Raw genomic sequence first — 13,400 nt, 5'->3', positions numbered from 1 at the left:
TGGACCTTATCAAAGGCTTTTTCTGCATCTATAAAATGATCATGTGATTCTTACTTTTGGATTTATTGATATGATGGATTACATTTATCGATTTATGTATGTTGAACCATCCTTGCATCCTGGGATGAATCCCACTTGGTCATGGTATGTAATCTTCTTGATGATTTGCTGCATCCTATTTGCCAATATTTTGTTGAGGATTTTTGCATCTGTGTTCATTAGGGAGATTGGTCTATAGTTCTCTTTTTTAGTTGGGTCTTTCTCAGATTTTGGTACTAGAGTAATATTTGCTTCCAGGAATGACTTAGGAAGGATTGCTTCCCATTCAATTTCATTTTTTTTTGTCTTTTTCATTTTTATGGGTACCGGGGATCAAACTCACGACTGCCTGCTTGCAAGGTAGGTGCTTATGCTGCTGAGCTAAATCCCCAGCCTCTCAATTTCATTGAATAGTTTGAGGAGTGTCGACATTAGGTCTTCTTTGTATTTCTTGTAGAATTCTGCAGTGAATCCATCTGGACCTGGGCTCTTCTTTGTAGGTAAGGACTTAATTACATTTTCATATTCATTAACAGAGATTGGGTTATTCAGCAGTTTTACATCCTCTTGATCTAGCTTTGGTACTTCATATGTTTCTAAGAATCTGTCTATTTCTTCTGTGTTATCAAACCTTTGAGAGTAGAGGTTTTCGAAATCGGTGTTGATGATCTTCTTTATTTCTGTAGAGTCTGTAGTGATTTCACTTTTTTCATTTCTTATTGCATGAATTTGAGCTTTTCCCCCCCTTTTTTCTAATAAGGTTGTCTAGGGGCTTATCGATTTTATTTATTCTTTCAAAGAGCCAACTCTTTGATTCGTTGATTCTTTGGATTGTTTTCTTAGTCTGTATTGCGTTGATTTCTGCTCTGATTTTTATAATTTTTTCTCTTCTTTTGGCTTTGGGCTTGACTTGCTCTTCTTTTTCTAGCTGTTTGAGGTGTAGCATCAAGTTATTTATTTGTATTCATACTGTTTTCCTGATGTGGGAACTCAGTGCAATAAATTTTCCTCTGAGGACAGCTTTCATTGCATTCCACAGATTCTGGTAAGTTGTATCTGCATTTTCATTTTCTTGAGAGGTATTGTGTAATTTCTTCTTTAGTTTCTTCTTTGACCCACTGATTACTCAAGAGTGTGTTATTCAGTTTCCATGTGTTTGTGGGATTTTTGCAATATCTTTTATATTAATTTCTAATTTCAGTGTGCTATGATCTGATAACATGCAAGGTATGATTTCAACTCTTTTGCATTTGTTTAAATATGTTCTGTGAGCTAATATATAGTCTGTTTTAGAGAATGACCCATGCACTGCTGAGAAGAATGTGTATTCTGATGTTGTTGGGTAGAACATTCTATATATGTCTATCAAATCCATTTGTTGGCAGGTGTGATTCAGTTCTGTTCTTTCTTTGCTCATTTTCTGTCTGGTTGATCTGTCCCTTGGTGTCAATGGCGTGTTAAGATCTCCTGTTACAATTGTGTTACTGATAATTTGAGTTTTCATTTCTGTTAATAGTTGTTTTATATAACTGGGTGTGCTGGAGTTTGGTGCATATATATTTAAGATAGTTATCTCTTCCTCTTCGAGTTTTCCCCTAATGAGTATGTAGTGACCTTCTTTGTCCTTTATGATCATTGTTGGTTTAAAGTTCATGTTGTCTGCAAACAGAATGGCTACTCCTGCTTTTTTTTTTTTTTTTTTGGATTCCTGCTGCATGAAGTATTGTTTTCCATCCTTTGACTTTCAGTGTGTGAGTATCCTTCTGGTTTAGATGGGTTTCCTGTAAACAGCATATGGTTTAGATTTTGTTTCTTGATTCATTCTGCTAGTCTGTTTCTTTTGATTGGTGCATTGAGACCATTTACATTAATGGTTATTACTGTTAAATGCTGGTTTATTGTTGATGTGTTTTCTCTCTGTTGTTGCATCTTTATCTTTCTGTTCTGTTTAATTATGTGCTTTGCTTAGTGGTTTTTTCCTAAACTTTCTTTCAATATTTTTTGCAGGGTTGGCTTGGTGTTCATGAAGTTCTTCAGCTGTTCTTTGTCATGGAAGTATCGTATTTCACCATCAATTTTGAATGATAGTTTTTCCGGGTACATCAGTCTAGGTTGGAAATCATTTTGCTTTAGGATCTGGAATACTTCACTCCGTGCTCTTCTTGACTTTATTGCTGAGAAGTCTGCTGTGATTCTGATCGGTTTTCCTTTAAAAGTGATCTGTCTTTTCTCTCTGACAGCTTTTAATGATCTATTTTTGTTGGATTTCTGGGATGGTGATTATTATATGTCTGGGTGTAGTTTCATTTTGGTTATGACTATTTGGAGTTCTATATGCTTCACTATCCTGAAGTCGGTTTCTGATCTTATGCTTGGGAAATTTTCAGCTATTACTTCCCTAAATATCCTCTTGACATCCTTTATGTTGTCTCTTTCTTTTTCATTAATCCATATCAATCTTATGTTATTTTTCTTTGCATCATCTTGCAGTTGTTGAACTGTTATTTCCTAATTCCTTGTGATTTTTAAAAGATCTTTCCTTTCCTGTTCACTAGCTGAAATCCTGTCTTCAAGGTCTGAAATTCTATCTTCACTTTCATTGAGGCGATTTTTACAACTTTCAGTGGAGTTTTTTGTTTCCCTTATATCTCTGTGTATCTGCATTATGTATTCTGTTTGTTTCTTATATTGCTTATCTAGGGATTCTATCTTTTTGTTTAGTTCCTCCAATTGTTTTAACTGTGTTTTCTTTACATATATTCAGAATCTCTTTCATTTCTTTTATCATTTCTTCTTTTACCTGGGAGATTTTTTCAAGTTTGAATTCCTTTAAAGCTTCCTGGAGTTGCTTGTTAATTTCAGTAGCTATTATGTCTGATATTTGAGGTGAATGGCATATATTTTCTTCTATATACATCACTCCTAGGGTTTCTTATGATGGGCTGGAGGTTTGAGGTTGTAATTTGGTCTTTCGTTTTGTCATTTTCCTATATTTCTGTGTTTCAAGTGTTATTTGAAAGCTTCCTCAGGGTCTGTTGGAAATCCACTTCTATGTTCGCAGCTCCTGGGACTCTGGCACCCAGTTCCCCCAAGCCACTGGATCTGTAGAACCAATGGCCCTATTCGGCCTGTTTAGAACTCCATAGTTTCAGATAATCTGGGCTCCAGGGACACTGTGTGCCCACCTGCTTGCTGGAAGCTCCACAGTTCCTCAAGTGCAGCTAGAATGGGGAGGCGGATGTAGATGCCTCAAACTCACTATGCTGTTCACTGCACCCAGAAGCCTGGAGGGTCCCGAACAGTGTGGGCTTTGGGAAGAGTGCACTGAGCACTTACCTCAGGCCACGGGGCCTCTGGAACCTGCGATGGTCCCCTGCTTGCTGAGATATCCACAGTCCTCTCCACAGATCATTTTCACTCTCTTTCCAGCCTTGCTTCTGCCTCAATTTCCTAATAATCCTGCATCTTTCATTTAAAAAATTCCACTCTCTCTCTTTTTGCTCTTATCTACCCCTCAGAAAACCAGATCTCAGAAAAAGTTTTTCTCTCCCTGCTTGTCTTTCCTTCTTCCCTCCCTCCCTTTTCCATTTAATTATAAATATTTGCCATTTATATAATCATAATAAAATTAAACAAAAGAAACAATTCCTACTTCTTAAAGGAATGACATGAAAATGTAGAAAGTAGCTGAGTGTCTATAGGAGGTACTAGAATTCAATTATAGAATGCCTATGTTTAAGACTCTGTGCTAGGCACTCCCAATACACTGTTGAATAAGAAATACATGGTTCTTGCCATCACAAAACTTATAACCTAGTAAGAAGGCCAGTCCCAGTCTTTTAGCCAATATCTAGACAATACTTTAAAAATTGTTTTACGATAGGATTTTGCTATGTTGCAGAGGTTGAGCTTGTGATCAAGTGATCTTGTCTGTTTTACAAGTAGTTGGGATTACAGGCCATCTTCAATCAGTGTCAATAGTGCTAAGGGTAATGGAGGGATAGGGCAAGATTCTATGAGCTATTGTAACAGCCTATCTGAATCATTCTAGCAGGCCATAAATGGACTCTCTGCCAAAGTAACATTTATGATTTGAAGAAAAGAGAGAGAAGGGACAAAAAGTACTTTGGATGAGCAAAAGAACATCTGCAAAGGCTTTGTAAGGGGAAGAAGCTTATTTTGTCTGGGAATCTGAACAAAACCACTTCAGCCAGAGTTTAGCAAGTGAAGATAAGAGAGGAGACGAAGAGGATAGAAGGGCTAGTTCACAAGGACCCACTCATTTTAGAGATCATCTTAAAGTAAACGGAAAATGATTATGGAACTATCAGAGAGAAAATGAGATTCATTTTCCCTTTAGCAAAAGGACTTTCACAGATATACAGAAAATGAATTAGAATTAACTTTTAAGGTTAAATTAGAAGTGAGATGATGAATGCTTTGATTAGGAAGTTAAGTTAGAAAAGGGATAACATTAAATTTGGGAGATAATTGGGGGATAACCTTAATATGTCTGTATAATTGACTGAATATAGAAAAGAGCATGAAACGAGATTCAAAACTTTTAATGTTCATATGCTTGATTCTAGAGGATAGAATGGTAACTGGTTGCTCAGCAACAGAAGATAACCTTTTTGTTTCCAATTCCACCTCCATCTTGTAATCCAGCCACAACCTACTAATGCTTAGCATTGTCAGGTTTTACCAGAAAATACATAAAAACATAGTTAGTAGAAAAAGGGTCCTACAAAATAACAGAACTGACTAACCAACGTGTAAGATATCTCAATAAAATTTAGTTCTGACTTTATTATATCATTTTTAATGCATGTGAATCTACTACATATTTTTGAAATGTGTTGCCTTTATCCACATACCCCTATAGTAGGGATTTAATCCAGAGCTTCATGAGTGATAGGCAGTTGCTCTACTAGAGAGGTACATCCCAGTCCTTGATTACTTTTCACATTTACTCTTTCCAATAATCTAGAGGTAGAAAAAAGGACTCCTGCTTCAGGGAATCAAAATTTGACTCTCTTGTACTTTCACTCTACTCTCTAGGATGAGAGGTCCACAGAGCCACGGGCACTCCTTTCCTGAGTGCCCAGGATCCTAGAATTCTCTTCTTAATAGACTCCAGCTTGCTGCCAGGACCTGCATGGGTCCTACCCTCGAGCCTGCCTTCTAAACCTGGAATCTGGAGTTCAGAGTGTGTGCAAACAGGTCAGAAATGTGGCAAGCAGAAGCTGCTTATGCAGATGTGATTGGGACTTGTTTTTTTTTATAGTTTTTTTTTTTTTTTGTACCAGGGATCAAACTCATGAAGCACTTATGGTGTTGAGCTAAATCCCAGGCCCCCTTGTTCTTGAGGATTGGGTTGTATATACTGAATGCCAATTAGAACCTTCATGATACAGTACAGAGCTAGGAATGAGCTAGGGCTGGGCTACGTATGATCTTAGTGTCTAACCAACCCAGTGAGATCTGTGAGTACATTAGTTAATTTTTTCAAACTGTACATATTTTATGAGCACACGTGTATAGTTATGGCTTGTATTTAAATGTTCCCCTAACCTTCATGAGATCATAGGTTGGAAATTTTGAAGATGGCTGGATCTAGGGTATGTGATTGAAGACTAGGAGTGTGATGCTGGGATTAAGGACATGGTGCTGGGATTAAGGGTGCCCTGTTCTGCTAGGATAAAAAAAAGAGATAGTCTTGCTGCTGCTGTTTATCTGCTGTTCCTTCTCCCTGTCATGCTATGAACTGTTTTTCCTCTGTGATGCCCTTCTGCCATGCCACCTTGCCTTGGAACCAGCTAACTAGGGACTGAAACCTCTACAAATTATGAGCTAAATATATCTTTCTTTCTTTAACTTTGGGTATTGGTATTTTGTCTCAGAAATGAGTACAGGGGCTGGGGATTTAGCTCAGTGGCATGAGCGCCTTCCTTGCAAGCGCGCAGTCATGAGTTCGATCCCCGGTACTGATTTAAAAAAAAAAAAAAAAGAAATGAGTACAGGTAACTAAGACATGAGTGATAGGCAAAGTATTCTGTTTATTCTTTGGAATACAAAGATAAATAAGACATCTTTCTGTCCTCAGAAACTTAAAGGCAAAGACATAGGTAAACAGCTCCTAGTCAAATTAGACTGACTAATATAAATATCACTTGGAGAATTTTGGGAATTCAAAAGAGGAAACAAAGTTTTTATGACTAAGGGAATTCAGGGAAGGTTTCATAGAAAAAAAGCAGCAATTAAAATTGAAAAGTATATATTCAAATACAGCCTCTAAACCTCAGTGTTCTCTTAGGGATTTAATGGGATAATATATCTGGAAATATCTATCATAGTGCCTGATACATTAAAGTGCCTAATAAATGTTGCTTGTTCTTTGAAGAATTTTTTAGCTCCATGAAAATACTCCATGAGAATACCATATATACACTTATGCATATGTTTAGGTTACCCTGGAAAAATACCAAGGGTGTGTGTGTGTGTGTGTGTGTGTGTGTGTGTGTGTGTGCATGTGTTGGGAAGGTTAAAGATGCCTTGAAGGAAGCTCCTTGAGATGACACTTTTTCTTCCATCCCAGCACTGTAAATATTCAATAATTGTCCAATATTGTTGATTAATTATATTCAATAAATGTTCTTTGAGTAGATAACAAATTAAGATTCATGTGAAGCTGATGGAGGGTTTCTAAGGTTGAATTAGAATAAATTGGTCAATTTTCAAGATTCAGAGATCACAATGTTCCTCACCACTGACAGGCCTTGATATTGGCCTCAGAAATATTTTCCCTTTGTGGAGCCTCTTGTGTGACTTCTAAAGTTCCCAAAATCTAGACTACTCTATATGGGCACAGATGCTACACTAGTGGACATTATTTATCTAGATATCTGGCCTTAGAGAGCCAAGGAAATAGAGAGGGGTCCCTGTTGAAAGTGCACCAGAAGTAGCAGAATGCCAGAGCTAATATGTACAGAAAACAATGCTGTTCCAACTTCATTTACAGAGAATGCACTGCAAACCAGATTCAGAAAGTCTTCCTATGACTGAAGCAACTCTAGAAATTCTAAAAACTAAAACTTTCTCTGCTTTCTTTTCTAGAGAGAAATTTCTTCCAACCATTGTTTTACTAAAAATTGAAAATGGTTTCCCACTACTTGTAGGCTGGAGAGAGAAGACCATCGGTTTTAGTACAAATTGGCACCCTCCCCTCTCACATTAATTTTTACTCCCTCCCACTATTGAACCACTGACAGGGTCTCTAATTGCATTCTTACACCCCACCAATATGTATGATGGGCATGCACCCACACTTTGTTGTCTCAATACAGATATTAGCTCAAGGGCCACTTTTCCAGAGAAGCCTTCCTGTGCTAGGCCATTGTCACAAGTCTGTAATATATGTCCTCAATGAGCCTTAAGCGTGAAGGTCATTGTCCAAAGCTTCACAGTGTGAGGAGGGACCTGAAACATAAGTTCATGGTTTGATTGGTTTTCCAATACCCAGTAGGGTTTTTAGGCCTGTAAGTAGTTTTGGAGCAAACTCCAGTTCTACGTTTCCTTTCTTGATTGGCTAGTCCCTTGGGTGTTGGGGGACAGAGGAGGACAAGTCCTCATATCCAACTTGTATCTTAAGTCCTGTCTCTTCCCAAGCACTTTTTTTCTCTCTTTTACTACTTAAAATTTTCTATATCAAAAGTACTTGTATAGAAAAATTAAAGTACATTAAAGGTGCTTAGGGAAGAGATTTTATAATCACATACTGTCTTCTGAGCAGGCTACAGAAGCTGAGCTGAGATTTTATGGTAAAATCTCTGGAGAAAAGTTGGCTGACTCCATTGTCTAGGATGGTATCATGCTAGCATCTTTATGAATTCAGAGAGTGGAAGTGAGTCCATAAAATCAGCTGCAGACTCAGCCATAGCATTAACAGGCTAGCCTCGAGGTCAACCAGAGGACATTTTCTGACAGGCACTCTGACAACCTCAAGGGATTCAGAGCACATGAGTGAAGGTGGTCTCTACCCAGACAGCTCCTGGAAAGCCTGTGGAACACTGCATTGTCCACAAGCTATTTTGCAGTTGCTTAAATTAAAGAATTAAACTATATTTGAGCGGGAACAGCATTCTCAAGAACCAAATTGAATTCCTTTTTGGAAAACAAGCTACAGACCACATTTTTATTGTGCAGACACTCATTAACAAATATGTGAAAAAAATATCAGTCAGGAAAAGATGTTTCCCTGCTTTGGAGATCTTTATAAAAACCATTTAATTCAATCTGGTATGCATGGCTGCACCTAAAATGGCTACAATGCGTAGCTGGTGAGAAAGCATGACCAAATAATGCTGTCTATCAGTCCACTTTCTGCTGGGCAAATATGCCCAGAACTCAACTGAGGTTAAAAAAGAGGAGACATCTCTCTTTACTTTTTATGAATATAGAAGAAGCATTTATAAATTCAGTATATTTTCTGAGAAAAATAAGTCCTTGTTGTTATAACTAGGAACGTTTCTCTATCTGTCCTTTCTCCTGAACAGTATGGGCACAACTTACAGCACTGGGGCCATTTACAAGGAAATTTATAAACTGGATTTTCATAGAGCATAGTGCTGCATGCCAATAACCACAACACTCTGGGAGGCTGAGGTAGGAGGATTGCAAGTTTGAGCTCAGCTTGAGCAATATAGTAACTTAAAGAGGGACTATCTCAAAATAAGAAATAGGTTGGGGATGTAGCTTAGTATGAGGACCTGATTCAATATTCAATATTGGAAAAATCTTTTTAAAATCCTGGATTTTCATGGGAGTCCCCAATTATTTCATATTTCATTTTTAAAATGCAGCATTTTTTTGTGCTTTTGAAGGGATCTCTGAAGTTGTCTGGATTCGTCTCTGTTCTAAGGCTCCAGGCCTCACACAAGATTCAAGGTGTAAGATCCATCATTTAAACAAAAAGTTTCTATCTAATGATTCTTTGAATATTTATTGATATCAATTTTCGTGTGACTTAAAAATAGTTAACTTTTCAATCTCCAATGTGCATCACTGCACTCCAAAGCATACAAATACAAAAGAGAAAATAAAGAATGAAGATAAGGAGACAATATTTTTGTTTTCCTTTATCTCCAGAAATGGAAGTTGATGTGTATTTTGTTATAAGAATAAAGATGTACATGATGTATGTGAAGAACAGTTGCAGAGTAAGAGAAAATAGCTCTTATGGAATAAAGGCTTCCTCTATTATGTGAGTCAAAAGGAGGAGAGAGAGGCAGTGGAGAGAAAAGGCAGAACCTTTTTCTTATCCTTTGCCTTGTAAATAATTATCAGTATAGTGATCACTTTTGTTGACTCCAAGTGAAGAGGAGGACTGGAATTATATAGAAAACCTATTCTTACAAACTGAATCATTTCCAACAAAAATACACTAGAAACAAAATATATACCTAAAGGGCTGGGGGCTCAGTGGTGTAAGTGCCTGCTTGGCAAACAGGAGGTCCTGAGTTCAATCCCTGGTACAAAGAAACAAAAAGAAAAGAAAAACAAACAAACAAACAAAACCCCACACAGAAGATTTTCTGAGTATGAAATAGAGTATAGACTTTTTTAAATGTACAAAATTTTCCAAGTACAAAAGAGAGTTCAATTTCACAAAACTGTAGGCTGGGAAGTAGCTGAATACCAAATAAAGACATTATTATAAATCTTTTTATATAAAGTGATAATTCTGACATTTGTGAAAGCATAATGACATCTATCTCATAGTACACAAACTTTCCATATAAAATAAGCTGGATAGAAAATTTTATCCTGGTTTTTTTCTTAACACTATTTTGCAGTTTTACAAGGTAGTAGTTATTTCAAAAATACAAGTAGATTATTGAAAAAATTTCTGTATAATTAGGAATTAAAACCTATCTAGTATAGGCCCACTACGTCTCTTGCTTCTATACCCAACACATTTCCTTATCAACTATAATATAAAAGTGGCATCTCTTCCTGTCTTCTCTTCCTCCTTATCTAAAGATATAAACAAATGTTTCAGATGATATTGACAGAATTCAGACCAGAAAATCAAACAGGTTAGGATCCTTTCATAAAGCTATTTCATTTGCTAGAGTTAAAGGTTTCTGTTCCACTTGCTTTCTTTCTCCCAATTACCTAATAATGTAACCCTTTTTCAGTCCCAGGGCCAGCAACAAGGCATGCAGCTTACAGTTTCACGGGGATTCATATGCAGAGAGGCCTTGCGCTCTAAACAGCCCTGCACTTGGCTTCACGTTTTGCTATTGTCAATGCAGAATTCTTAATGATGTCATTATTAAACTTGTGTTTTGTAAGTCAAATTCAATGGGACAACTTGCACATAAGTAGAAGAAATGTGCACACTATGTGTGCTTCTGAAGTTCTTCGCCACCCAGTTAATATACAGTGCTTGCTGTGTGCCCTGAGCCCAGACTTCTGGTGAAATCACCGTACATAGGAATTCAGTGAAATTCTAGAGAGGGCAAAGTAATGTGTGTAAGTAGGAATGAAAGAACTGACCACTCCATGAGGCCATACTTTCTGTTGACATTGGAACTTTTTAAGAACGTAGGACAAAAGTCAATGACATTTTTAGAAACTCAGATGACCCAAGAACTCTATCGTATCCTTTCTTATTTGCATTATTCCTCTTTACTAGTCAGTTCCTTTTGCTGAAAAAGATATGGAAAAAGGAAAGCTAAAGCAACACATTTCTTTTTAACTTACGATAATCTAATAATAGAGTTTTGGTAAAATGTGCACATATAAAAAAGTAAAATAAAATCAGTTGAATTAGTGCAGTGTTTCCAGTGTTCTAGTAAAAACAAAATACATGTGTGTACAAGCTATGAAATACAAGCGATATAATCTTAATAATTCTGTATACGGTTGAAATGCTCTTGTACTAGAATTTGACTCTTCTATGCAGTTTCCAAAAAGAATTGTAAAATTAATGTTATTTATTTAAAAATCTTAATTTTTCTCTGCTCAGAACAACATTGAATAGCATATAAATAGCATGACCAATTGAGAGACTGAAAGAAGAAAGAAAGCCTTATATTTTAGTAACTTTAGTGACATTGTTTTGAAGTAGATGTTTGGCATTTTTATGGCCTTTCTAGTTCTCAATTTTCTTAACTTGATGACATTACAATATCCCTTCTTGTTACATATTTCATAGGTATCAATCATCAAATGGAAGAGAAGCGATTTATGGACTACTTGTTGGGAAGGTAGGCAGAAGAGAGATCCAGAGTTGTCTTTTGACCATTAAAGGAAAATGTCCAGGAGGAGAGAAGTTAGAGGTTGGTAATCACGGGAAATTGGAGGATGAGTGAGACCCACAAATTCCAAGGGAAGCAAAGCAGACTCATGGGCTGTGGTATGACTGACATCTATACATCTGTGTGACCTCCTGATCTCACAGGAACAGGAAGCAAAACATGGGTGTGGGGTAGGTTGGGGCATATGAATTCAGAAGGATGAGACTGGTGGAAAAAAGACACCTCCATATTTTACATACAAAAAGATTTCAGAAATTTGGCAGCATGAAGAAAGTAGTATTTAATACCAATTATGAATATTATTTCAGCTTAAATTTTTGACTTAATAACTATTTGCCTGGTATATTAGACAGTTCTGTAAGAACAGGACAAACTTACATGAAGAGATGTCTGAGAATGAATTAGCTAAAATGAATTCACCAATATTACAGACATCCTTGGTGTCCCATAGAACAGGGATATAGCTACCATCATCATTCCTCTGACAAAAAGTCCACAGTCTCAGAAGCTAGCGTTCCTTCTATTTCTAGTCTTTTAGGATGGTTAATGTGGAAAACAGCAGTATTTTCTACCTAAGGACCTGAATGTGGGGAAATATATAGAAGAATGGATATAGTAACAGAAGTCTCAGCCTTATGGCTATATGGTTAGGAGGTCTAGACAGAATATTTTCTTTTTTTCTGTAAACTGACGTTTGCATAACTACAGAGAAAACTGTAGCTTCGATGTGGCTGTGAAATAGAAATAAGCATGTGTCATTTACACAAATGTCATTTTTCTCAGCATAATAGCAGTCATACATGTATCAGAACAACTTTAGTGTAGGTTTATTTTGATTATGATACCAACTTCTATATTAAAGTTCCATGATATAAAGTTTACTACTAGTCACAGGTCCTAGTCTTATTCCAAAATCACATTTCTTTGGTTTATGTTTCAGTGTGTGCTCTCATACAGCATCTACAACTTCAAAGACAAATGCAGAAAACATTGTTTTAGCCTGGGGGCTAAAATGCAGCCATCATCATCATCAAGTTTATAGATGACACTAACTGGAAGAAGTGCAGGAGGGAGTTTCAGACAGGAATAATTTCAAGGTAAAGACCAGGAGAGAACATTTAATCATAAAATACAGTGGTGAAAAGGGATTGGTTCTGCGTGTTCATGAGTAGATTATGATAAGGATGCATTAAGGTTGAGGAGAATGAAGCTGGTATAAATTTTTGGGACATAACATTCTGGGTCTGACTGTGCTAATATAAATTCAAAGCCCTTGCAAAGATTTTTAGCCAGTCCACCTTGCTTAGGGATGCAAATTTTATTTTTCCCTTGGGAGCCTGAACCCACACTGGGATTTGTATAGTGCTGATGTAATCAAGGATAAAAATATTCTGGGGTTTGCATAAAAGGAAATGGATTGTAGAAAAAGATCTTTTTGTTCTCCTTTTATCCCCACTGCTTCTCATTCAGTCCTTCCACATGCCATTTATCTTTTTATATCCATCTCCTTTACATCTGGCCCCTTCTGCCCTGTTTGCTACAATTTACAAGTCTATATGATCTGTTTTCTGCAGAGTACTAGAGTCTTCCTCCTAAAACTTAATCTCTTCACAGCAGCTCCCTGTTAAATCCCTTCACTGACTATCTTTCTGCTCTTAGACTAAATAGCAAACTCCGTATGTTCTGGCTCCTACTTAGCCATCCGACTCCAGATCACCCTTTTACTCTCCTCTGTGTTCTGTGACTTCTTTGTACTTTCTTTTAAGATCCCTGTACAAGATAATGCTCCCTCTGGCTTCTCTTAGGGACACCTCATTTTTTCATTCAAGTATCTGCTTCAATCCTCTTCCTCAGAGATCTATCTTTACCACTTTAGCTAAGATACTCATTTCCTAGAATCTCAATCCCTATTGCATTTCTCACTGTGTTTAGTCATTTTCTTGTATTTGGTTACTTATTATTGTTTGTCTCTGTCATAGTCCAACTCTGAGATCCCTGAGAGCAAGAGGTCATGTCTGTTTCCTTCAGAGCTTATTC

The 13,400-nt window shown here is 36.9% G+C and overlaps 1 protein-coding gene and 1 long non-coding RNA gene across 3 annotated transcripts in view; one reads left to right on the top strand and one right to left on the bottom strand.

Annotated features, from left to right (window-relative positions):
* Positions 1-12,603, top strand: part of LOC134475252 (uncharacterized) — a 43,216-nt gene extending 30,613 nt beyond the window's left edge. Inside the window, exons 4-5 of the long non-coding RNA XR_010046303.1 lie at positions 11,261-11,312; positions 12,304-12,603. This is a non-coding gene — a long non-coding RNA (uncharacterized LOC134475252). The remainder of the gene's footprint in view (positions 1-11,260; positions 11,313-12,303) is intronic.
* Positions 1-13,400, bottom strand: part of Hpse2 (heparanase 2 (inactive)) — a 924,256-nt gene that overhangs the window by 40,318 nt on the left and 870,538 nt on the right. The window lies entirely within an intron of this gene.

Source organism: Cavia porcellus, unplaced genomic scaffold (genome assembly GCF_034190915.1).
Source record: "Cavia porcellus strain 051 isolate PalLab524CR breed Dunkin Hartley unplaced genomic scaffold, mCavPor4.1 scaffold_2, whole genome shotgun sequence".
Taxonomy (NCBI): Eukaryota; Metazoa; Chordata; class Mammalia; order Rodentia; family Caviidae; genus Cavia; species Cavia porcellus.
This window is presented reverse-complemented; position numbering and strand designations above follow the sequence as displayed.